The sequence below is a fragment of the Ambystoma mexicanum genome, chromosome 4p (genome assembly GCF_040938575.1).
Source record: "Ambystoma mexicanum isolate Mex_15411 chromosome 4p, UKY_AmexF1_1, whole genome shotgun sequence".
NCBI classification, from domain to species: Eukaryota; Metazoa; Chordata; class Amphibia; order Caudata; family Ambystomatidae; genus Ambystoma; species Ambystoma mexicanum.
In genome coordinates this window covers 900828386-900855274 of record NC_090927.1, presented here as the reverse complement: position 1 = coordinate 900855274, position 26889 = coordinate 900828386, and the positions used below count along the sequence as shown (strand labels likewise).

At 46.5% G+C, this 26889-nt stretch overlaps 1 protein-coding gene and 1 long non-coding RNA gene across 2 annotated transcripts in view; one reads left to right on the top strand and one right to left on the bottom strand.

The window, feature by feature from the left end:
- The window catches only part of BACH2 (BTB domain and CNC homolog 2), a 1375433-nt gene that overhangs the window by 394051 nt on the left and 954493 nt on the right, over positions 1-26889 (bottom strand). The gene's annotated exons all lie outside the window — the stretch shown is intronic.
- Positions 1-26889, top strand: part of LOC138453526 (uncharacterized) — a 174110-nt gene that overhangs the window by 103384 nt on the left and 43837 nt on the right. The gene's annotated exons all lie outside the window — the stretch shown is intronic.

Genomic DNA, 26889 nt, shown 5'->3' with positions numbered 1-26889 from the left:
CTGTCTATAAGTGACGCAAGCAATGAAAAAATGGTCCACAGTTGCAAATGGCAATTCATTTCTTTTGTGATCCTGTTTGAATAGTACCCAAGGAGGAGTTTTATTGATAAAATGTGATGCAAATTGTGCACTTTAAAGAATATTTATTCAGCAACACTGGTCAAAACTACTTGCCGCATAGTGAAGTAACTCATCAAACTGGCACACATTGGCCAAAAAATTTGCCCAGTTTGACCCTAAAAAAATGGCCCGCACCAGCATTTAGCATTTTTGTTTCGGCCATGGGCTATTGCCCTATAGGCCAGTCCAAGCCTGACTCAAGGGCGTTTGGATCAATGGAGACTGTCATGAGAGAAAGAAGCTGGAACCTGAAGCCTGAAACACAATATCTCTAGATTCTTTGATTCACCCAAACCCCCAGAATCCCTCTAATATCTGTGCATAGCGGATCTTCTAATCGTGAACCTCAAAGACAAACTGAAATGTATGGGTAAAATGCTCCATGTCTCCTGCTGGGTTAGAGAGGAAACCTGTGGCTCTGCGGTTTACACATACATTACTAAAAAGACTTCCACTGTCCAAAAGCCGCTTATGCTGCGGCATCCACTGCCTCAACCTACTTGAAGGTAAGGATAAGGGGTCGATATTTTGCTATGTATAGTCACGATGTCAGTTGTCCAATCCAAAAATGGCTCAAGCACCACCACTGCTCGAATCTATGAATTCTGGCAGCATCTTTTCTTTTTTTAAAGTAATATTAAAAGTAGCCTGTCTGCTGCACAAAATGATGCCATCAAATCTGGAAAGAAAACTCGACCTTGTGAAACGGAGTAACACGCTTCTAGTAATAACACAATGGCTTTCGCTGAAAGCGTACAACAAACGTTCTACATGGCGATATATCTCCCAATTGTAAAGGTGATGAAATGCTTCACAACCCTTCGAAGGGTGAGCGACAGTTCACAATGTCCCTCAATAAAACAGCTCAAGTTAATTTCTTTCAGGGTGAAGCTTTCACGCCATAAATCGTGGGTCTGCAGCTGCTCGAATGGCGAGTCCATTAGTACGGTAAATGTGCTGTACGTTGATAAAAGCGGCCAACTCCAGGGGCTATGATTCTCAACATGGCTGCTGAAATGGCAGCACGTGATCCATTGCTTCACGTGTGCCCTTGAATGGGACACCAAGTGATTTACCACCCGCCAGCTTCTTTGTTTCACCCGCTCCCCCCACTTTGTAAGACTAACTCCTGTTTCACCTAGAGCCGCGATACTCTAGTGCATTACTGCGTAGGCCTCCTGTCTCACACTGTATTGCTGCTCCAGACCAGATCACAGCTGCTGCTTGGGGCTGCCTCTGAAGATACTCCTTCTTGGCTCGTTGTAACCTGGACCCTGCTTAAGTCAGTGCGTATTTCTTCTGCAACTTTGCATATATATATATATATATATCTCACTAACAAAAAACCTTGTTAAAAATGGACGTTATTGTTAAGTTGCACCACTACAAAACCTATGAAATTCAATGGAAAAACGTTGCTACAGGGACGTTATGGTTACAGGTAAAAAACCCAGGAATTCGCAAGTTATGGTACGCTACGCAAACATAACTCGCGCAACCACTGTGCACTGCAAGGACTAACACCCATGACATAAAAGATGACATCACAAATGTCATTGATGACCTCACATGTATATGTAGTTGTCATGAAAAGCCTCCACAAGGGATTGTCTTTGTTGTGTTACCATAAAACTATCAAAGATCATGGGGAGAACTATCATTACATAAGCAGGTAATTACACAATCTACAGACACGCAACACCTGTGCAGATGGCGCACAAAGGTATTACCGACGATAAGCACTGTGCGTCTCTCCATTTCGACCACCCTCATGACCCAGTACTGTAACGAAATGGAACCGCCCCTTCCTATGAACCATGCCCTAAACTCCCAATTGCCTATTCCCCACAATTCCATTTCCACCCTGCTCATAATGGGAGGATGTGCACGTGCGCTTTCCCATCTACAGTGAGGGCCAGGGCGCAGTAAAACTCAGCCAATACTTTTTCCCTTTGCACGTTTACATTTTGCAGCACTCCCCAATTGTGTGCTGTGACATTTCAAAACACGCATGCACCAATCACATACAAAACCTCTGCATTGCACACTGTCATTTCTATACACCCCTACACCCTTCCTTATTTAACGTTAAACACTCTCAGTACACGTTCCGTTTGATTGCAAAGCCCCTCCACCAGAAACTTCTGCTAAAGAATGCACTATTGCAGCATCCACAAACATCCTAACACGCCTCCAGCACACCTTTGGCTATGCACACAACATTGTAACCCTTTCCACACCCACCACAACACTGTACATCCAAGCAAGCGACCAAGTGGGCACCCAACATTATGCACAAACGATACATACATAGCAACAGTTCTACCCATCTCCCACAAACCATAAAATACCCATTCACGAACACGTGTCACACTTAGCAGAAGCCACAAACATAGCACAGCCTGCACCACCCCTACGCACTACCATGCACATGCTATTGTGTCACTGTGTGAGGATGTGCCTCGGCCGGGGCCGCGGCATACATCCAACACGCCTCGGCTGGAGCTGTGGCTAGGACTGGGCGCACCTGCGCCTCGGTGGAGCCGCGGCGAGGACTGTGCGCACCCGATCCCGGGTACACCGGGATCCCTAGTGATGGGACATCCCGACGGGTCAAGCCCATTAACGTGTTTGCGGTAGCGGAAGGGGGAGCCGCGAACAACAGTTGCGGCGACACCACAACTGACTTACCTGCTGCACGAGCCGGCCCGGATGCGGGTGTGCGGTGCCCTCCAGAGCCCATAGATATAGGAGAGGGGGAACCAACCCGTCGTCACCATGCTCCTCGTGGCATGCCCGGAGCCACCCGTAGCGGGAGGAAGGCTCCAGGGCCCTGCCCATACTATGCACGGCCATGGACACGTGACCAGCGCGGATGCCGTGTATTCCAGCAAGAATGGGAATGGCAGCATGCAGGGACGGCACCCTTTCAAGGAGGCGGGCTAATATCTCAAGAGCCAATGGGAAGGGGGCTGGCTTGGACGCTCAATGATTGGTGGGGATCTGAACCCAGCTGTGCTGATAAAAGCACGCCAAGCCATTCTAAGAGGTTGTTCTATTTCCACAGGATACGGAGAAGAGAGAGGAGGGAGAATCGGAGTGGTGGGCCTATCCGGATACCAAGAGATAGAACCAAGTCACACTCTGGGAAGCCAAGATTCCGGTGAAGCGAACCGGAAGGACTTATTTATTTATTTGCCATTAAGAAGTTACCTTACCTAAGAAAATAAATATTCTTTCAGCATTTACCTGACTCCCGAGCGTAATTCATCACACTGGCGACGAAGGTGGGAGATTGACAGCGCTATGGAACCACTGCTTAAAACCCTGGCCGAGGGCCAGCAGCAGCTACAGCAGCTATTCCAGCTGCAGTCTCAACAGGCAGCTGCGGATAGACAGGCCTTCCAACAGGCCATCCAGTTGCAGAGTACCATACAGTCCACTGCCCAGGACAAACAGCATGAGACCATATCCCGTCTCACGGGCGCGGGCACCGTCACCAGAAACCAACCGCTGGTACTTTCGGCGCTCCTGCAGAAATATAAGGATGGAGAGGACCCTGCATTTTTTTTCACTAACTTCGAAAGAATCGCTAGAAACGCACAGTGGCCTCCGGATCGGTGGGGACAGTATGTTGCTCCCCTCCTGTCGGGGGTAATGCAGGGCGCCTACCAGGCGGTGAATCCCAACGGCAACACCCCATATGGGGAAATTAAGGCCGCAGTGCTGGATCGCTTAGGCCTGGACGATGAAGCCTATAGAATACAATTAAGGGAGACCCGACTCAAGGCTGGGGAAAGCCCGCGCCAGCTGTATTACAGAATAAAGGACCTAGCTGAGAAGTGGTTACTGGCTCCAACCCATGCTAACCAACCCCTTCTGGACAAAATCATCTTGGAACAGTTTAGAAGCCCTGCCAGGACAAATGCAGAGATGGGTTAGACCGCACCATCGGCATTCCCTAACCGAAGCCGTGGATATTGCATCAGCATACCAGAAGGCTGGCCAATCCTGGCTACAGCCTACCAGGATATCAGCCCGTATAGCCATTCCGATATCCGACCCCCATGTGAGGAGGGGTGGCCGAACCCTGCCCATCCGATGGAGATCCTCCGAGGAGTCCTCCAGGAAACAAGAAGACAACAGACCAGGAGTTGAGGAGAAGACCCCGATGTTGACCCCTGGCTATAAGCGGCCACAATGCTATGATTGCAACGAGTGGGGCCATATCGCCCGATTCTCTCTCAGGAGGAGACCAGCCGAGCCAATGGACATCAGTTACCTGAACTCGGTAGACTAGGAGAGTATCCCGGGGCCATATGTGGTGGACATCCGAGTCGACGGCAGACGAACATGCGCTCTCCTGGACAGCGGCAGCCGGCAGACCGCCATATCGCCAACCGTGAGTAACACTCCCTGCTTATCTTATATAACGGTACCTATTAGATGCATCCATGGGGACATAAGGTGTTATCCGATGAAGGATGTGGTGATTGACTCAAATAATACTTCCACTCCCTTGAGGGCTGCCGTCCTACCGTGTCTCCCCGCCCCGGTGGTTATCGGGACCGACCTCCCCAACTTTAATCAGGCGTTGAGGGTCCTAGAGGAAGAGAAGACTCCGCCCGAACCCAAGGGTACGGGGACGGACTTTGGTTCCCAAGAATCCCTCCCAGGGCGAAAAAGACGAACCCGGGCGGCATGGTGTCTGGCTAGTTATATGACCCGCCCCATCGATTGGAAGTTAGAAGACAATGAGGACACCATCAGAGGGGAAACCCTAACCGATCCCACTCTACTAGTGGCCAGGGAAAGGGCCGTCCAAGAAGGGGAACCCAAGCTTGCCAGGGGCCCAGGATTCCTTCTACGTCAGGGTCTCTTATACCGGAGGTATAAGGACAACAACGACACTGTGAGGGAACAACTGGTGTTATCAAAAACACACTGCCTCCTAGTGATTCAATTAGCCCACAACTATCCCTGTGGGCGTCACATGGCTTCTCTTAAGACACAACAAAACCTATTAAAGAGGTTCTACCGGCCCGGCATCTATGGGGAGGTAGCCCAATACTGTAAAAATTGTCCAACTTGCCAGCTAACTAGCGGGGTCCTACCCGCAAATGCACCATTGCAGAAAATGCCTCTCATAGCTGTCCCGTTCCAGAGGATCGGCATGGATATAGTTGGACCCCTGGAACCAGCCAGTCATGGATATAAGTACTTACTGGTCGTAGTTGACTACGCCACCCGATACCCGGAGGCTTTCCCTCTGAAGGGGACGTCGGCACGAGTATTATGCGACCAACTGATCCCCGTTCTTTGCCCGAGTGGGGTTACCGTCTGAAATAATCACAGACCAAGGTACAAACTTCATGTCAACTCTCTTACGACAAATATGCGGACAGCTTCAGATTAAACAATTGAGAACCTCAGTATACCATCCCCAAACTGATGGGCTGGTAGAACGTTATAACCAGACAATTAAGAAAATGCTACGAAGGGTGACTGGACCAGCCGGAAAAAACTGGGATCGGGCGATCCCTTTGGTATTGATGGTGTTAAGGGACACCCCCCAGTCTTCCACGGTTTTTCTCCCTTCGAGCTCTTGTTTGGGAGACAACCTCGGACTATTCTAGACCTGGTTAAGGAGGAGTGGGAAGCGTAAAGCAGTCAGATGCTCCTTTAGCTCCTCGGAATACACCGAGGAGCTAAAGGAGCATCTGACTGCTTTACGCACGCTGGCCCAAGCCAACCTCGGCCGTGCTCAAACACACCAAGAGAAGAATTACAACAAGGGGAGTCGTATGAGAACCTTTAAACCAGGAGATCAGGTGCTGGTTCTCCTACCTACCAGCGCCAACAAACTGTTGGCCAGTTGAAGAGGGCCTTACAAAATCACTGATGTACTAAGTCCGGTAACCTACCGGGTACATCAACCTGACCGGGCCTCCCCAGAAAGGGTATATCATATCAATCTCCTAAAGAAAAGTAACATGCCTCTCATGGGCGCCTGTGTACGTGTCGAAGAGCCGGAATCGGAAGAATTCCTGAATACTGTTCCTGACGCCCTGGACTCTGTCAATTGGGGAAGCGCTCTGTCCCTGGAGATGAAGACTGAGGTCAAAAGCAGGCCGTCTCCCTATGCCGGCGCCTTTTCCAGCTTACCCGGACGGACCGATGTACTGGAACACGAGATCAAGACAGACCCCAGACCACCCGTAAGGCTCAGGCCCTACCGAATTCCTGAAGCACGGCGGAACGTCATCAAAGCCGAGGTGGAGGAGATGCTGCGGATGGACATTATTGAATCATCCAGCAGTGTATGGTCATCCCCCATAGTACTGGTACCCAAGCCGGACGGTTCGGTCCGTTTTTGTATGGACTACAGACAGTTAAACGCGGTGTCCAGATATGAGGCTTATCCAATGCCTCGGATGGACGAACTCCTGGAGGGCCTTGGAGCAGCTTGTTACTTAAGTACTCTGGACTTGACCAAGGGCTACTGGCAGATTCCCCTTTGCTCCCGGGATAAGGAGAAAACTGCCTTCTCCACCCCGCAAGGACTATACCAATACAAGGTTCTGCCATTTGGACTCCATGGGGCACCCGCAACGTTCCAAAGATTGATGGACATCATACTAAGACCACAACATGGATATGCGGCTGCTTACCTGGACGACATAGTGGTATACAGCAGATCCTGGGAAAACCATTTGGACCATCTGGAACTAGTAGTGGCCAATCTGCATAAAGCAGGATTGCACATCAACCCCAAAAAGACTATGATGGGAGCCCACGAAACCAAATACCTGGGACACGTGGTGGGTGGGGGTATCCTGAAGCCTCAACTGTCTAAGACCCAGGCCATACTCGATACACCGACCCCCACCAACAGGAAGCAGATTCGAGCCTTCCTGGGATAGGTGGGTTATTGCAGGAGGTTCATCCCCGACTTTTCCTCTGTGGCCGCCCCCTTGACCGACGCATTGAGGCTTAAGGGAGTACCTAACCTGACCTGCAACCCAAGAGCCCTGGCCGCCATATCACATCTGAAACGGAGGATCACGTCAAACCCTGTCCTATGCTGTCCGGACTTCCGGAAACATTTCTTTCTGCAGACCGATGCCTCAAACCAAGGCCTGGGGGCCGTGCTTTCGCAGGATAGTGGTGGGGACCTGCGGCCGGTGTGTTTCATCAGCCGGAAGCTGTTGTCGCATGAGGCGGCATACTCGACCATTGAAAAGGAGTGTTTGGGCATTAAGTGGGCTGTTGACTCACTCCGATACTATCTGCTGGGTCGCCGTTTCACTCTGTATAGCGACCATGCGCCCCTGCAATGGCTGGCTCAACATAAGGACACAAACCAGAGGGCTCTCCGCTGGTTCCTCTCCCTCCAGCCTTTTGACTTTATTACGTTACAAAGTTGGTGAAACTCCGCCCAGCCGTTCAGGCTGTAGCCGTGCGTACAATGTTTTCCCATTCAGTCTATGGGGAAAAAATGTTTGGGACCCTCCCTATAATCCCCCCCCCCACACCTCACGAAACCTCACCCAACTTGGTGAATTAATTCAGTGCCGGCCATATACTTTTTTTGCAAAATTTGGTGAGGATTCATCCAGGGGGAACGAAGTTATAAGCCGCCAAAAAAGTGCTCTTCCTATGAGTTTAGCAACTTAACCATAAGTAATAGATATATACACACACAAAACACAAAGAATGTTATGGTGGGTTTAAAAAGGTTTGAAAAATCCCTTTCACCCAAAATGTGAAAATAGGAACGTCCATTTAAGCCAAGTCACATTCCACAAAGCCACCTAGTAGCCATCGCTGGAAGTTGGCCTCCAGTTCTGAGCTACAACAGCAAGGCATTGTGGGCTCAAATGCAAACCTATTTCTCCAGGAAATTCTTTGTCTAAGAGGGCAGTGCTACTTTATACATAGCTTAATCAACCCAAGACAGGCATTTGCAAGGTTGCTGTTGTGGCTCAGAACTGGAGGTGACCTTCTAGTGATCTGTTTTATATATTCACTTTTTGAGTACAACCAATCGTGTTTGGGTTATTTGATGCCTGTGGGTGAATAAACTATGTACAGAAATCCCAAGGTTATAATTCTATTGCCAGTCAATCAGCTATTCTGACGGTATCTAATAACCAGTCCTGTTTGTATTAACAGCCGATCGGTTGTCTCTCTTTTTTTTTTTAAATTCAATATAATTTGACACACTAATCCAATTGGCAGTGATGAGGGACAGTTTCCTCTTTCACTATCCCTATTAGATGGGCGACGTACGATCCACCAACTAGGGCAAGGCATTCCTGTTAAGGTCAGGGGGTTCTTCCATTAAGGACAGTCAGGACATGGTTTCCACTTGTTCTCCTTGAACTACTTGACAGCACAGTTTATATTAATCTCTTCTCTCCAAGAACCGTTTGTTGTTTTAAAATAAAGCACTTTGCAACACCTGCGAAAGGCCTCCTTTACCTTGTTGTCCATACAGAACCTGATTATTCCACAGATCCCAAGTGCTGCTTGCATAACATTACAATGTCCATCCCATTGCTGTTAGTGGCAAAAATGCTGTATGTTCACGGCATCAGCACCCTCTTACACAGTGAATTCCTCTCTTTGGAGAAGTGATAAAGCACCTTTAGTCTATGCCCAAGGTCCTTACTACAATTTAGTGTTGCAGCACCGTAGTTTAAAAAAATAATATATTTTTACTGGTTTATTAACAGTGTAACTTACAGACTCTTGTAACTTTACATGACAACATACAGCCGATTGTGTCTGTGTAATGCCACTCCCCCTAACTACAACGCAGCCTATTCCACATACATTGTTCTACCACAGTGCATCCTACTGTCCTAACCACACACCTCAGTATTAGTCCGCCTTCTGTGATTGGACGACACTGGCTCACCAGGCTTTGTCAAGCACCAAAGCCAACAATTCCTGCAACATATGCTTCCAGGAATGTAAGTCTATGTTTTGCACATCCTGGCCGCGGCAGGCGCTTCTTGCCACACCGAGGTTTCGGCTAGCATCAATTTTTGGTCACCACCACAGGCATACCTCCGGACCCTTGCGTGCTTTCCATCCCATTGCTTTCCTACATTTCGCCAGGATGTATGCCAGGTCTTTCCACCTACTAACATGTCTCGCCTGCTTCGGGTGTGTGAAAATGCTGAGCAGACAGGCTGCGGGAGAACCCATACCTAGTGTTATGCCTGCTTTGGCCAAGGACTGAGCTATTTCTGCCCAATAATGTCAAATCACTGTGCAAGCCCAGAACATATGCACCAGGTCTGCAGTAATGGAGCACCCTGGTTAGTTCATATTCATTGGGATTTTGTGCGCACAGCTTCCTGTGATGTGTCTTCCTGTGATACGACTTCCTGTGACGCCAGATGCCACCTCTGGTACCCAGGATCTCTCCCTCCAAGCAGTTGCGTAAGGTTGAGAGCTATGGATTTACACCTGCACATTTCAAAAGGCTTTCAACGCCCGTTCGTGTAAAAACACTGTAAAAGCAACCATACATCACATAACTTTTTTATAGACTTATTCAAACGATTATTCTAAACCACATTTTCCTATTTAATTGGGCTTTCTGAAAAGAATGAAACAGAAAGGATACCTAAATCACAGGGGACACGGGCAGCTGCAAGAAACCACTTTCTATGCAAGTAGGACAGGCACGAAACCGCTCTGACGTTTGAAATGCTATTAAGGCACCAAGAGTTTGATTTAATGAAATTCCACTGCAACGGCTCCTTCCCCTCTCTCAGTTTACGTGATACTTGGCGTCCATGCACCTTCTCCAGCGAAATGAACTGCGCCTGACCTCATCCTTTTTTATGACATCATGCCCTTCAGAATGAAAAAAAGGCAGCAGATAAAAATCAGTATTTATCAGAAAGAGGGCATGAGAGAGAACAAAAAGCTGGCGCCGGAGCCATGGCGAAGCATTCCGGCAGGCCCGTAAAAAATAAATGAACAGCAAACTGTAGAATATTATCAGCAGATCGTAGCCACAATACTGCCGTTTTTTTGGACAAAGTAAACTGCCGAATAGTATATATTGATATTATGACATAAAAAAAAAGTATAGTTCACACTACTGTATATAGTAGATTAGGCTGTTTGATTTGCACACTACCAGAACAGTGCAATATTTGTGCTGTAGATTCCACTTTATATCCCAAGTAGCAACTATGCTGAGAAGACTATAGTGTATGCTACAGTACAGTACTGTAGCAACTATGCTGAGAAGACTATAGTGTATGCTACAGTACAGTACTGTAGCAACTATACTGAGAAGACTATAGTGTATGCTACAGTACTGTAGCAACTGTGCTGAGAAGACTATAGTGTATGCTATAGTACTGTAGCAACTGTGGGACTATAGTGTATGCTACAGTACTGTAGCAACTGTGCTGAGAAGACTATAGTGTATGCTACAGTACTGTAGCAACTATGCTGAGAAGACTATAGTGTATGCTACAGTACAGTACTGTAGCAACTATGCTGAGAAGACTATAGTGTATGCTACAGTACTGTAGCAACTGTGCTGAGAAGACTATAGTGTATGCTACAGTACAGTACTGTAGCAACTATGCTGAGAAGACTATAGTGTATGCTACAGTACTGTAGCAACTGTGCTGAGAAGACTATAGTGTATGCTACAGTACAGTACTGTAGCAACTATGCTGAGAAGACTATAGTGTATGCTACAGTACTGTAGCAACTGTGCTGAGAAGACTATAGTGTATGCTACAGTACTGTAGCAACTGTGCTGAGAAGACTATAGTGTATGCTACAGTACTGTAGCAACTATGCTGAGAAGACTATAGTGTATGCTACAGTACTGTAGCAACTGTGCTGAGAAGACTATAGTGTATGCTACAGTACTGTAGCAACTGTGCTGAGAAGACTATAGTGTATGCTACAGTACTGTAGCAACTATACTGAGAAGACTATAGTGTATGCTACAGTACTGTAGCAACTGTGTTGAGAAGACTATAGTGTATGCTACAGTACTGTAGCAACTATACTGCTGCGAATAATATTGCACGCAATCAATACATGTTTCTACAGGGCTTCCAACAGCGTGGAGCTGCCCAATATGTCACGTAAGCATGACCCCATTAGCCACATAGATCACTGAGCAAACACAGAGGTGCTGGGCTCCGTTAGGGCCCAACAGTGCCATATCGATACCATACTGTGGGATATGTAAAACTCAGGGTGGATCAATGGCGCGCCCCCACAAACATAGGGAGGGTAACAAAAAGTATGGCTAGCCCATAAAGAAATGGTCTCCGAGGTTAACTTCACACCACCGAAAACTGAGCGATTTCTTCCCAAAATAAAGGCGAAAGCAGTAGCGGTATCCATGCACATTTGTACATGTACCTAACAAAGCAAAAGCTTGCATTCTATTAGAAATACGGCGACATACTGTTGCAAATAGACAATGGACACCCCATTACTATTCTGCCGCTCCGTTGAAGTAATAATACAATGATCATGATGTTTTTTATATAGCGCTTTACATGGAACATACATACAATATCACCAAACCGAAGTTGGCACTCATTTATCAATCTCGGAAGGATGAAAGGCTGAGTTGGCCTTGCTGGGATTCAACCATGCAACCTGCAGATCACACACAGATCGCAGCAGCGCTCAATGCGCTGAGCTATCTCACTGGTAAACATTACCGGTAAAGTGACACTTTACATAGGAAAATGAGAAACATTTTACTTTATAACGTATGACCTCATCTAGTAAAGGTCACTGAATCTGGCAAGCAAATAATCGTGCCACATCTGAACAATCATGCCGTATCTGATGACATTCCATGAACCTTTAAATGCAGAAAAATAATTTTGAAAAGTAGGTGTTTCTTTGCATTGGATTTTCTACACATCCAAAAATCCCCCTTTCGGGATGCAGATTTTAAAATGGTCAGCTTTTGTGTTTGGCACACACCTAGCCCTTACCAGGGACTGGTGCCTGCCTCAACCCCACATTCCTCATCCTCTTTACAAACCTCCAATTTGCACTCCCCAAGACAATCAGCTTTTGGAAATTAGGTGCCGGGTACACCAATAGAATAGGTCGGTCATATTTGTGAACAAGAATGGTGGAAAAGCAGTCATTAAACAAATACCATCTTTAGGTTATCTGGCGATTTATATTGTGCTTCATGAAGTCTTGCTTCTAAGCACTAGAATAATTGATGGTAACGGCCCGGTAGTGGAAGTTCTAGGCCCAAGCAAAGTGAAGGCCTATAAAAGAGGGCACCGGGATGCAGCCCTCCAACCCCATTCCAGCCCTTGGAATGGGGTGTTAACACCATTAGCACCCCAGGTTACCAAAGCAGTAACCCAGGGAGTTAGAAAAAAAAAGAATAAGATTTTCATTCATTGAACGGGACGGCGCACGCACCCCGTTCAATGAATGAACATCCTTTGGCAAGATGGCTGCCATGGCAATGGAAGGCGGGGCTCCATACATGGGCTGGGAAGGCAGCTGGCCGAGCCCGCGATCCACAGAACCGGATTGACTGCGCTCCCCTCCCGGGGGCTAATACAGATCACTACAGTATACATCAATACACTGGAACATACTGACAAGTGGAAGAAGTGTACCATAAAAAGTAGAGGAACTGACCTCGATGGGAGGCCGGGTATGTGGCAGAGCATAGTGCAAAGCGGGTCAAGGGGTTGGGCAGCAGCAGGTTGACAGCTGAATGGATGGAACAGTCAAAATCAGGCCATTTCCCCCTGTATAGTTTTTAAAAACATTCTCTCAGTCTGTTCTAACATTTATTTATCGCCTTTACTTGCTTATTTTAACTCCAATGGAATACATACTCAACACCTACCTGAACATAGGCTGATTCAACAGGGGCCTGGAACTAGAACAAAGTGCTGTCATTAATATAATTTGGCAATTCATTCCAAAGCCGGGGTTCCAAGACTGAAGCCCTGAATCTCCTTTGCTGCAACAGGTCCTAGGGATGAATAGTCTGATCGTGCATAGAACAAGGGTTCCATTCTGGGATATACCGTGTGATGCTATCTTTAAAGTAGGCATAAGCAGGAATCATGGATAAATAAATAGTGTTTTGTGCAGGCATCATGGATCTGCGTTTCAAGATGATGCAGAAAATGTTCTACTGGAGGCCACAGCAGATTCCTACACGCAGCTTGGCTATGATCACTGGAGTCTGCAAATAAGTTTTATTGAATTGCCCCACTCACCAGGAGTGGACTGCAATTGTACAAGCGATTAATCCAACCAAGAACACTCAGTGTCCGGGAATTAAAGGGCACTTGAGAACTTCTTTCGCTGTAGGGGGGTGGTCATCGAAGACTCTGGTCATAGTTCAGCATTTGCCTCTTGGACATGTTTCTGCTGGGGGTGTCGATGTCTTCTGGTGGTCGTTTGACTCCTTGTGTCCTTAGCCTCTGGAATGGGTAGGAGTGTAATTCCCCCCACCCTCCTGCCTTAGGGATCTTATTCAGGCTCGGCTGTCCCACCTGGGGCAACTTGTGGAATGGGCAGTTGCCCTAGGTGTTTTTCTCACCTTGGCTACCCCGGCTTGGGACATTGTCTGTAAGCATTCTATCCCCTCTGCCCCCCACATTTGGGTCCCCCTCCGCCTCCACACCACCTGGTTTAGTCTGTACGGGATTTTCCCCCGGTCTACTTGGTTCCAACTGTAGGGTCTTGGGATCATGCTTATGGCTGCTCTGCATGCTAGTCTGATCCATACCCTTTATTTCTGATATCACTGATAAAGGGAATATAGTGGCACCTCACTAGTACTCTGATTGGTGCCCACCAGCTGCAGTTACTGGGCAGGCCCTATACTTTCTCCTGTATTCACTGATCCACTGGAGCTAGCCCCCCACACCCCTCTTTCCTGGTCCCAACTATGCCCACAGGTGACTCTCTGGCTTCTTAAGTCTGTGGGCACTACCAATCTTTGGATCCATGTTCACAAAGCTTGCTACCTGATCTGCCCGGGTGGCTTAGCTTCTCTTAAGCCCTGGACATACAGGGCTGTCCAAGTACCTCTTTGGCCGTGATGGCTTGGTCAAACTAATAGGAACTCTATACTGTGGTCCATTTCGCTTGGCCAAGGCAGATTCTAAATATTGGGCATCTCGTTTCTCCTCCTGCACTTTTTTCTATCCTCCAAACTTTACCTTTCCTCCTCTCCTCCCCTTGCTTTTACCTCTTCAGCCAGATGTTGATTTCCCTCCTGCAGCTGCAACCGTTTGCTCTCCTGCCTTTTCACTCCCTTCTCCTGCTCTTCTGTGTCTGTAACACCAGCTCTCAAGAATGTCATACTTTCCCTTACTAAACTAGTGGAGAATTGCTGCATTTATGCTTTGGTCAAAAGGGTGGCTGGGGCAAAAAAGGCTCTGACTGGCAGGCCCATGCATGTCCTTGTGCCCACCTTCTCCCCTTGTGTTAACCCCACTCATCTGACTTCAAGGGAGCGAAGTTGTCTACTGTTTTAAGTTGTTTGTCCCCCATTAGAAAAATTTAGCGTGGCTATTGCCTCACCCAATGTTCTCCCTGGTTACATTTGTGGGAAACTGGCTGTGCACATCTGCCTGTGTCATATCAACGAGCTTTCTAACTGACCTTTAGGCTTTACATTGACTATTGGCAGGAGGCAACTGTGCCTTAGGCCTCCCTGTCCGGCATAGGGAGTACTGAGGGCTCTCTGGTGATCCCATCTTTACACTTACAGGGGTTGCATCACACAGTGGGTGGTCCTCCCTGCCTTCTACAGTTCCCGAGTCTTCCTTGGCTGGCCACAGTGGCTGACAAAACACTCACAAGCAGACCAAACAGAGAGACACGGACACACGCCTTCTAAAATATAAATGTGGAAATCTCTTGGAACAAGTACACTGAAATGTTATTCCTCTCTTTCAAAATAAAGAACTAACGCTTTAGGAGACATCAGACAAATACCTTGGTGCAAGTGGAAACAACTACTACTTAGACTGTGGGTTGCTCCCTTCATGACTGCAAATCCCTAATGCTTTAGGACTGTATGCTACTCATCAAATGAATACAATTTCTAGTGTTCGATTGCTTCATACAGTACAGTACACTAAAATAGAGTCTGCAAGGAGAATCTGAGATTTTAGGGAACAATTGAATACTTGACCTTGTTGTTCATTCCAAGAAAACCTATTGTGCCCTGCTTCAGTGATTTATACTGGTAAATTACACAATGATTACGTATATGGGAATAAAATAAACTGTGGGGTACCTCTTTCAATGAGCACATGGTTATGAAAAGAAGTGACTGGCTCTAATGTCAACACAGCCAAATGCAAGGATAGGACCCTGTGAAATCTAGTGCACCGATCAACAGGAAGGTTAACGCAGGAACGATGCTTTCTCGTTATTTCGCGTTATCAAAAGTCGGTTAATATGTTTCAATCAATGGAATTGTATCTTTCTGCCTGTGACTTGCAGATAAAATATCCACAACATAAAATTAAAATTTCTTTACATTCTGTATAGCTCAGTCAACGTCCCCTGTCTGCAGCCAACCACTGACAAAATAGTTAATGTACTTTTATGGGGAAAGGCAAAGTAAGTCCCAGTTGTACCCCACAGTTTTGGATTCGGCAGCAAACAACCGCAGGGAACAACAGAGGATATTCTTAGGAATAGCTCCAGAAAAGGGTTTGAGAACCAGAGGCCCGAAAGGAGATGAGTACAGCAGGATCAGCACCAATGTAAGTTAAGTCGATGGGAAAATGCAGGTAGGCCCGCCTGCAAAATGCCTGTTCTACGACCATTAGAGCCCAGAGTGCAATTATGAAAACTATCCGACCAACCCAAGGCCCAGAGGTCACAGTGATTGTTCCTGAAAAGTTGGTTCATGAAGCACGATAACAACTCAGTGATTACAAGTCTTTTCAGGTGCGGTTTACAGAATCTGAACAGCCAGGGACTGAAACGCCACACCAACGATGACCCAGTTGACGGAAAAGAACAATCGCTTTTCCTGGGAGTAGGAGCCTCAAGTCAGAAGTAAAAGCAGTGTTGAGGACGACTTAAGACAAACGGGGGAAAACCAGCAAAGCAGGATCTCAAGGCTTGATGAATAAAGAAAGGCAGCCCACCATGAGAAATCGGTCCCACAAAAAAAAAAAAAAAAAAAATCGGTGTGGGGGTGTCCCAAGATGGTCCCAGAGGAGCAACGAAGCAGGCTAGTAGGGTCTCAACATCAAGACCCGAAGACAACGGCAGTAAAACAACGTCTAGTCGGTCGCAGAAAAGATGGCCTGGCCCAACCAATGAAGGAACCATGAAGTAGTACAGGGGACGTCCAGGAGCCTAAAACAGAAACTGTACATCAGAACAGAACACAGGATGTTACCAGTATGGCAAGATCTGGTTCTTAAAATACATAAAGGGGCCAAAAATAGCAGGAATCCTCCCAATACCCAAGTAGGCTACCTGCCTTCCAAGAACATCTAGTCAGAATTTTGCAGAATTGAGTGTAAGCTACGGGTCTCTCCTAGATATACACATACACAGTAGCTGGCCTAAAACAGCCCACCAGTCCCACACTGGGATTATAAAAAAAAAAACAGAAGGTTAGGTGGCCAGCCAATCTTGTTGGTCTATAAATCTGACTTTTGGTCACAGCCGCTGTGGCGTTTCTCCCTCTGACCAGGGGTCCCAAGGCCATGTGTGTCTACACCTACTGTTGCACCCCAGTTGGATGTGCCTGCTCTGTTCAGGTGTCCCACATCTAGGTGTTTCCGTTTCTACACTTACCGGCCTAACTAGCACCTCTACTCTCACACCTGACCCCCAACTGCACCATCCATACGTGTGTAACCTCCCAATTTAGGATGCATACTACCCACAGGATAGACGCACTGCCACACACTGCCCAAATCAGAGCTGCATGCTGGTGTACAAGTAGGCCTGACAAGACCCACCACGCCCCAACCCCAACATACCACCCCTACGCCTCATCTCGCAGCAACCACCCACTCTCCAAAACTTCACGGTATGCGTCCCACCTCCTCACATGCTCACCCACCCGCTACACCCTCCACGTAGATCTCTCTCTGCTCAAGCGAGAGCGGCACAATGGAGAGTGGGAATTGAAAACTGACTCCTGGAGCATACAGCACCGCCAAGCAATCCACGTAAACTAACCTTCCCACCCCTTCACCCCCCCACTTGCTACTCACTTGCACCCTCCGCTCACACTGTACTGAACAACATAGCACCCGCATCCTCAACTCACGCTCCACTCCTCTTAAAACAGTAAGAGTAGCCCTGGCCAAAACCCCAACCTTCACAGCCCCCCACCACCCCACTCTCACCCACACCCCATGGGCTTTCATCTCCCTACCAGCGTAAACATGGTACTGCTCGCCAGGTTCACAGCAGGAATTTCCAAAGAATTAATCCTAGCAAACTGTTTGATAGAACTCATGTCCATGACAGCCAATCTGGACTCTCCTGACTCCTTGGCCGAGAGATATAATACCCACCTATTGGTCTTTCTAAACAGAACAGCCCCGCTCATGCATAAAACAGTTAGAGATCGTCCAAACCATCAAAAGTGGTTCACACCTGATCTTACCCTGCTAAAGCAGTTGAAAAGGCAAGCAGAACAAAATTGTCTCAAAGAAAAATCTCAGCCAAGTAAATAAGTTTGGAAATGTATTGAGCAGGATTATAAACTCAAACCTATGCAGACCAAGAACAATATTATAATGATATGATAGTTTATTTATATAGCGCCTATACACCATGTGTTACAAAGCGCTTCAAGGCAAGGGAGGGAACGGCTAGATATAGATACGGAAGGGAGGGGGAGAGTGGGAAGGAAATGGAAACAGACAGGTGACTACTGTACTAGGCCTGATGACATTTCTGGTAGAGGCGTAGAAAAACAAAAGGTGAGGGAGAGGGGTGCATAAAGGGAGGGGAGGAACAAAACAAGCGACTATCGTACTAGGCCTGACGACATTTCAGATAGTGCTGGAGGCGTGGTGGGGAGGGAAAAAACAGTGATGGGAGGGTGGAGGAAACAGACGAGGTTGCTATCATATTAGGTCCAGGGACAATACTGATAGAGTAAGTGCATAGAAGAAAGTAAGGGGAGTGGATAGGAAAAGGGAGAAGGGAAAGGCGGAGAGAAAAGAGTAAGCAGTCAAAAAGAGTGGAGAAGCAAGAGTGGAGAGTAAAAATTGCAGAAGTCAGTAGTAACACATAATGTTGCAAGCCAGGATACAAGATGAAGATGGGAACAGCATGATTCAGGGTCACCATGAGTACAAGATGCAAAGGAAGTCCAGAATTAGATTTGAGAAAGAGTGACGCACCGCAAATGAATGAAGTCCATAAAAGTCAAATCCAGCATTGGCCACAAGACAGTGATGGTGAAGGAAGGCACCAGGTGGGCAGGGCTTGCTAAGTGGTGAAAAAGAGCAGCAGTCAGCAGGCACTGATGATGCACAAATCATCAGTGCTGGAAAGGAAACCAAACAATTGTTTAAACTTTTCAAAAGCTAGGAAAAACCTAATGCCCTGAATAGATCATTTGATCCTTCTCATGGTTGACTGCATCCAGGACTAGAATACCTTTGCGGGTAGAATTGCTACTGCACACGCTAAAATCAGTATAGATCGGAGCAAACCGACCTTGCTGGAATTGTATGCTCCCACTGGGACCGAGCAATGTCAAGCCCCCCAGCCTCTCTTAAACTTAGCCCAGTATCTAATCTTGATGTTGTTGACCTGTTAAAAGATATGCACCCGACCGAGTGCCCCAGAGATCTTTTCCCCTCCAAAATGATGCTGGAGAATAAGGAACTGTTTGCGTCTTCTTAAAGAGATTTACAAAGGCCTCCTTTTTCCAGGGTGTAATTCCTCCCAGTATTAAGAATGTAGCAGTAACCCCCATATTTAAAAAAAACGGTTTGGACCCCAAAGATCCTGCCAATATTAGGCCAATTATTAAAACCTCATTTCTTTTGAAAATCATTAACAAAATGGCCACTTCTGCAACAGTTCATGGACGATATGAGTCTTCTCCATAAGAAACAGTTGGGTTTGTGTAGTGATTACGGAACGGAGAGTGCCCTTTTGGATTTGCGTACCCATATGCTGACGGCATTGGAAAGAAGTAGGTCGGGCTGCTGATCCTGTTGGATTTATTGGCAGCTTTCGACCTACTTGATCATGAACGGCTACTCTAGGTGCTGACTCATACTGCACATTGTTCAGAAAATGCTATTAAATTGATTCCTTTCTTTCTGGTCAGAATTTGAGTGTGTTGGGGAGAGGCTTCATCTGATCCTATTCGGATTTCCAGTGGGGTACCAGAAGGCGCTTGCTCGTCTCCATCCTTGTTCACATTTATATTAACCTTTATTTGTTGATACAATTTGTAATTACGCTGATGACTTCCAGCTAACCATTAAGCTTAGTGGAAAGTTTGAGATGGATCAAGAAAACCTAAATAATATCTATAAGTTTATCAAAAATTGGATGTCCACCAATTGGCTTTGCTTAAATGTCACCAAAACAGAACTTATGGTTTACGGGTCGAAACATGCCAGAGAAGTGTTGGGTCCAGCCTATAAGAGTTTTGATGTAGACGGTGGCTGTATCACCACGGTGGATAAAGTAAAAACTCTGGGTATTTACATGGAAGCATCACTTAATGCTGATGCCCATGTGAATGTGGTCAAGAACTTAACTCTTACCTAAGGGTTTTGAGACAGATCTGCCCCCTGGTAACAACAAAAACTGTGAAAAGCTTGTCCAAGGATTTGTCCTACTCAGGCTTGATTACTGCAATTCCTTGTTTGAAGGGGCAAGCACGCAATGCCTGGGTAGTTACAGAGGATTAAGAATGACGCTGTTCGATTAGTGTGTAACATTGCCCGGCGAGATGGGGTGTCAGGGCCCAGGATAGAACTTCACTGGCTTCCACCTGTGGAGAGGGTTCAGTTTAAGATACTCACCCTAGGGCATACATGCTTGTTTGGAAATGCACTGTCCTACTTAAAGGAGAAACTGGAAATATATACACCGGCCCGTACTTTACAGTCCTCCAATGCATTAAGCCTCTGTATCCCCGGTTCAAGAGAACCAAAGGGATTGGTTGCTCCTTTCCCGTTTTGATGGCCCAAGCATGGAATAAGCTCCCCAGAAACATGCAAACTGAAAGGAATCATCTCGTATTGAGGAAAGGTTTGAAAACATTGCTATTTGCTTAGGAAGGTGGCCGTAGGGACTGCTATTTGCCCTCCCCCCTTTAGTATTTGTTAGGTCTGTTTTTTGTCCTTCATTGTTTTCTGTGTTAGCGCTCTGATTCCCACATGCTTTTGGTGCTTAATAAAGAAATAGAAATACGGTATGTATACCTTGCACAACACTGTGGACACTGGTCGTAGGCACGGTCACCAATCCATGCACCTTAGAATTCAGCTGTGGCTATGCTATTCAGGTCTAGCAGCACACATAGCCGTCAGCTGAAACCCCTGGCGTACCTCAACACCTATACCATTAGTATACAGCAACAACCTATGAAAAATCGCGGTCTAGCTGGGCCCACATAAAAATCGCCAGCACTAGCATTCTATCCTAAACCACCAACAGCACTCGCTCACGTGCCTGACCTCCGGGCTGCTTACTGGTGCCTAGCCAGCCCACCTAATTCCTAACCAGGCAAAATGCACACATGCATCTCTAATTTAACTCTCAGAACCTCCTACAAATGAATTGCGCTCACCAAGGGCATTCCTACCACAAAACGCATTGAGGCCATACAAATGGGGAAAGAGTGCTATATAAATGACGAATACAATCAGACAAGACCCCACCCCACAGAATGTGAAATAGCAACCCAGGAACTAAGAAACCTCATAAAAATAAATGGCAGAAGTAGGACTTAAAAAAAAACCTCGATGGCTACAAAAATGATACTTTGGCCCAACAATGCAGTAAATCGGCTTGAATCCCAGGTGAAGAAAAACGAATATGCAGCTGCCACTAGCTTATTCCCTAAAACCAATGGACCGGAATATAATCCCCTTATGGCCAAAAAGCCAGGGCGCAGGAAGCACCCATGTACGTGGAGGATGATGGGTTTCCATGGGTCCATAAACGCAGAGATAAAAAGGGTTGCACTGACACGAGGACTTCAATAGAAGGCCACACAAATAGGTCAGAGATCCAAAAAACAAGAAGGGAAAAAGCACAAAGTCAAGGGGTCCATAAAAAGAACCTATAGAATTCCCACAAATGAAATTCTGTCTTACATTCAAACATAGCTATTATCCCCACCCCCAAAAACATAGGGGTCTTTTCGGACAACATTTACCCTCTTACAAGGGTGCCTTCCTTTTGAAGCTTAAAGGAAATCCATCGCATTCAGGCATCCTCCTCTTCTCACTGCTTAGTTCTGGGACTTCTCCCCAGGCCTGTCCCTCTAATCAGCACCCCATCTTGTGGGTAGTGTGAAGAATCAAAGGAATTCGTCCCTTCTCCACAGGGTGGAACCACCCCCTTTGAGGCTAGGGAGGTGAGTCTGCTCTGCAAGAACCTCCCAAAGGGTCGGGCAAGTGGGACCTCACTGGCAGTGACTCCCCATAGGGGACACAGACTCTCTAGACCACCGACCGTATCTGCATAAATGGGACTGCCTTCCATGAAGACCATCTCTTTAATAAGAGATCTGTATATAACCTTGATGAGTGGATTAGAAGAGGAGAGGGAGAGCACAGTGAGAAGTCGAAGTCCCCTGACATAATCATGCCTTGGAGAGGAGGAAGCTGTGGAACCCGCAGCAGTTCGAAGAACGCCCACTCATGACGACGAGGCCCTGCGAAGCAGACAACAGGAAAGGTGTTGTGAGGATGGGAGAGCAAACACGTCTGAAGTGGTGGCGTGACCCTGCCTGTCTGACAACGCTGAGACCACTGCAGCCAGGAGCGCTGACAGCTCCCACCCGCCAGCGTCCTTCGACAAAAGCAGCCGATAGACGTGAGGAAAAGAACGCTGGAGAAACCTGAGACGGAGAAGCGAGAACGCAAAGCAGTTTACCTAAGCGAGTACCGAATCCTGCGCCGTCACCATGGACATGAAGGTACAGAAGTTAATAGGAGAGGCGTGGGGCTGCCGGGGCAATATATCGTACAGAGAGGAATGCGCGAAAGACCTGAGGGCAACATTCGAACAGTTAACCCGAATAAGTCAATAAGTGAGGAACAAATAAAGCACTTGACAAACCAGGCTGATTGGGAAAGAAAGGATACGTGGAAATGAGTACCCTGGGAAGAGGGAAAGCAACTCCAGGAACTCAATGTTGAAGAGTGGGTAAGACGCTCCATATACAAGCGTAATAAGAATTACGATTTGAAACTGCCAAATGAATTAACAAGAGAAAGAAACCAGTAGAGAAAAGCCAGGAGAGGGGAATTTCTAACAGATAAAATAATTTTGTTTATTGACAATGTAAGGTGCCAAGATAAAAACCCTGAGAGAAAGCCGCAACCAATAAGGCATAAAGGGAAACTACCAGGAGATGAGACATTCCTTTGGCCGACTTAAGTTGTCTGTATTAGTGGCGGGGTTAGGTAGAGTTAGGTTTGGACTCTCCTATGCAAAATTAATTTTAAAATGTTGAAGTACTTACCAGTGGCACCTTGTGGGAACACATTTAAATATGAATAATCTTAATGAATCCCTTAGGTGAGCTCTCCAATTGTCTTTTGTGGTAAGTCGATTTACAGCGAATCGTCCCCACACCCTGTTTTGCCTTCAAAACAAAGTCTAGGACTGCGGCGTAATGTGACAAAATAAATGGACTGGTGGCAGGAAACACATTCCTTAACTGTGCATTGTAGTAGGCAGTGCCCATCTGAAACAGTGTGACCCCCCCAAAGCACATGCTTTTAAGAAACACTGCTATGAGAAACAATTGTGTTTCAGAAACTGAGCCGGAGAAGCATGCTCAGAATATATTCTCCTAGGAAGACAAAGGATCCTTTGGCCAAGCTTATGTGATTCTGCATCTACTGAAGTGTTCTGCATATATAGATCATGGGCAGTGGTGTATGTGATGGGTGCATAGCTTTGCCACACATTTTAAATGTGTGTATACATAAAGACCGACTGCGGACCCCCACATTACTTGTTAACAGCCCAGTAGATAAGCAACGTAACTATCGGTTTTACTCCCTAAAATTAGGCAAATGATCCCAACAAAAACAAAAAACAGGAAGTAACAGGCAAGCAGATGGTATGCCTTTACTTTTTTCTTGCACTGCAGTGCTGATGTGCTCAGGCCAGAGCCTTCATTAGTACCCATCACACAGAGCAACTCAACTGTTGTGCTATCTGATCTGAAGAGGACATAAAATAAAATACGAATATCACATTTCCCTTCACTGAAATTACTGGACACAAGGAAAGTATTAGCTACAAAAAAAAACTTTTAAAAATTATACTACCTTTTTTACTTGCCTAAATATAGATCAGCACACAAATAGAACCACCTTTCGCTCCCTGAAACATGCTCTTACTGGCAAATTCCAAAAGTATCAAGTAAAATACTCCAACCCTAAGATGTTATCTGAAGCGCTGCCTGGTAACCGATCCAAAAAACAAATGGCACTTGCCCTTAGCCCAAACAGAAGCCATCCTACGTAATAAGGTACCATATTTATGACTAAACGTCTTTCAATCCAATACAGAAAAACTCACAGCATTGTCCCCAAAACGGCTACCAGAAATGTTCACTAGAACTTGCAAATCTTCATCAATTTAATTTACAAATTATGCCATTTGCTAGACAAATAATACAAATCTGGCCCCGACTTCAAGCCATTACATATAATAGTTGTGGGTGCACAATTCTTTAGACACGAGTCTAAAGCGTTGCTGAATAAAATCAGATACATTCAACAAACTTGATCTCAGAACTCTGATAAGCTAGAGCCATAAAAACTCACCCACCAAGTCCAAACATATGTGTTTCCAATGCAGAAAATACATTGGAATGAGTCCATCCTCCCTCCCCACATCACGGCATGTCTCCACTGAGCACGAAAGGATAAAAGATACCTGGTTTATCATGCATCCGTCACACCCACAACATTGCCATTTGACACATCTCTACTCACCACAAATAGTTCTCTACTGTAGAGTCCCTTTTACCCCTTTCAGTCCCTTATGTGTTATTCGTCCACAAACAAGGGCACTAAATTGTTGCGCTCATAAAGTGGCAGCTTTGTGTATTATAGAGGAAAGCAGTATTTGAGCTTGGGTGACAATTGGCTGTGCAGATGGGATACAGTGTGAATTTGGTTAGATTGGCTTTTCCTTCTTTGAAAGAGGGTTTTATAGCGGAGACGATATCAGAGTGGATTGTGCCACTGCTGTCGGATAGTGACTGACAGCCTCTCCACCTCACAAAGACTGGGGTGGGATAAGTTCAAAGGGATTTATGTACAGGGTATCATTTTGAGAACTAATAAAGCCATTGGTACGGCTTTAGTGAGATGAGTTGCCATCTGGCAAGGGTGTGAAAGGCCAGGCTTTTTTGTTTTTTTATTATTTGTACCTGGCGAGGGGTTGTGGCAGCCTCCATGCCAATGAGGAGACTCAGAACGGGGTCTTTACCACACAGTGTAGACACTGTTCCGAGTCGCCTCAGAGTGGGAGGCCGCCATCTTCCCTCGCCGTGAATCAGGTAAGTTAAGTGCCACTGTGCCCCCCGTGTCCCCTCCCCCACTCCTCTTTTCCACATATTTAGGCCAACATCCCCACTTACCTTGTGCTTCCTTGCCCCTCACCAGCACCAGGAACAGTAGTGTTCCCAGCACATCTCTATCTCCCAAACGGCCACCATGGAAAGGGAGAAGGGACTACCTGTAGTTCCCTTTCCCCCAATCAATGGCAGCCATCTTTTTTTGCTGCTTTTTCTAAACTTGAGAAAAATACGCTATTAGTACCCGAGTACAACGTGCCGGGATACTCATAGCAATATAACCCTCGGAGGGGGGCATTACGTTAAAGCCCTAGCTTCGCTCAGGCTTGTAACTGACATCCCGGGGAATTACCTAAGGGGTAATGCCCCCCCCCACCACCTCCGGTTATACTATTTTAAAAAATGATTATGTTAATTCCATCTCTGAAAGGGTAATTTGCTGATCAGATTCCCCTTTCATAAACTCTATGCCAAAAGCACCCCGTACTAAAAATATGATTATCACAAGTAGCCCCTGCTGACGGCAGGGTAAGCTCCAAATATAAGCTATGCCTGAGTTAAGGCATGGTTAATGGCACTACTCAATCATTGCAGCCACATCACATTGATATCACACACGTCAGCCCCGTAGGCCCAATTCAACTGTGGAAGGGTTACCTATATTCTCCCCAGATAGGCTGGACCTTGCCCTACACTAGCAGTAATTGTAGCATGGAGGGGGGTTGCTTCTTTATTCCTTTGTAAGGACATGTATCAACCTTTCCCGGGGACAGCAACTCCACTGGAAGCTGGCCTGGGTCAAAGGGCGCACCCATTCACAAAAGGCTTGGCCTCACAACAGGGTGCTGCATATGCAAAGGCCTTTGATCCTAGTGAGAAGGGAAGGGGCAAGGTCAGTACAGTTGAAAATGACTTCCACCATCTTGTTTCTCTCTGCCCCCCTCCTTCCTGTTCCTTCCACTTCCTATAGAGCAAAGCATTTTGGGTGTGTTGTCAAAAGGGCAAAGTCCACTTCTTTTAAGAACAGATATTGGACCACTACCGCAGTCTAGCTTTAGTCGAATCACCTGTGGGCTTTTACATTTGAAAAAAGGAGTCTCACACCACTTCTTTGAATCATCTTTGAATTGGACTACAACTATTGAAGATTTTGCTTGGACGCTACTGTGAGAGTAGTCTTTCCAGAGTCCTCCTGTTGTGAAGTGAAGGCAGGTGTTCCAAGGCATTGGCAAGCTCTGTCTCCTAACAATGAAGAGGGGCCGTTGGGGGCGAAACTTCTGCTGGAACAAGACCTGCCTCTCTGCCAGCCACAGCTGTACGTAGGACCTCACTGTATTGAAGTAACCCTGAGGTTGTGTGCCAGCCCCCTCCCCGTGTTTGGGAGCACGAGAAAAGTGCTCATCTTGTCCAAGAACCCCTGGAGCACCCAGAGAGCCCAGTCTGCATCCTAGTCGTTTCCAATGTTGAACTGCTTGGAGCTGTGTTTTAAGAACTGTTCAACAACAAAACAAAAAACAAACAAAAAAAAAAAAACAGAACCATTCAACACATTTGAACAACCATGACCCTCCTATTTTGCACTCTCCTGATCTTCGAATTGCTTGCACAGCAGCCAAGAAGTCTGGTATGGCGCTGCAAGACCACCGAAAACTGCAAAAAGGAACTATTGACTACTCCCTTGGTCCATTTTAGAGCGCCAGAGACTGGTTAGGTCACTTTTCCCTTTTGCAATCTCAAGAAATATTGCCTTTCCTCCCCGTCTTTACCCAGAGTGCTGCATCTATTCCATCTTTTCATATTCTGTGTTCCTTATACATGGGTGGATTTTTACAGTATTTTCTCATTAGTTATTCCTGTACATGGGGTGTTTAATTAAATGACAGTTATTTTTATAGACCCTTGATTGGATATTACATCTTGGACTGTTATACTTCGCTGTATGGGTTGCTACTGAACCACATTCACAC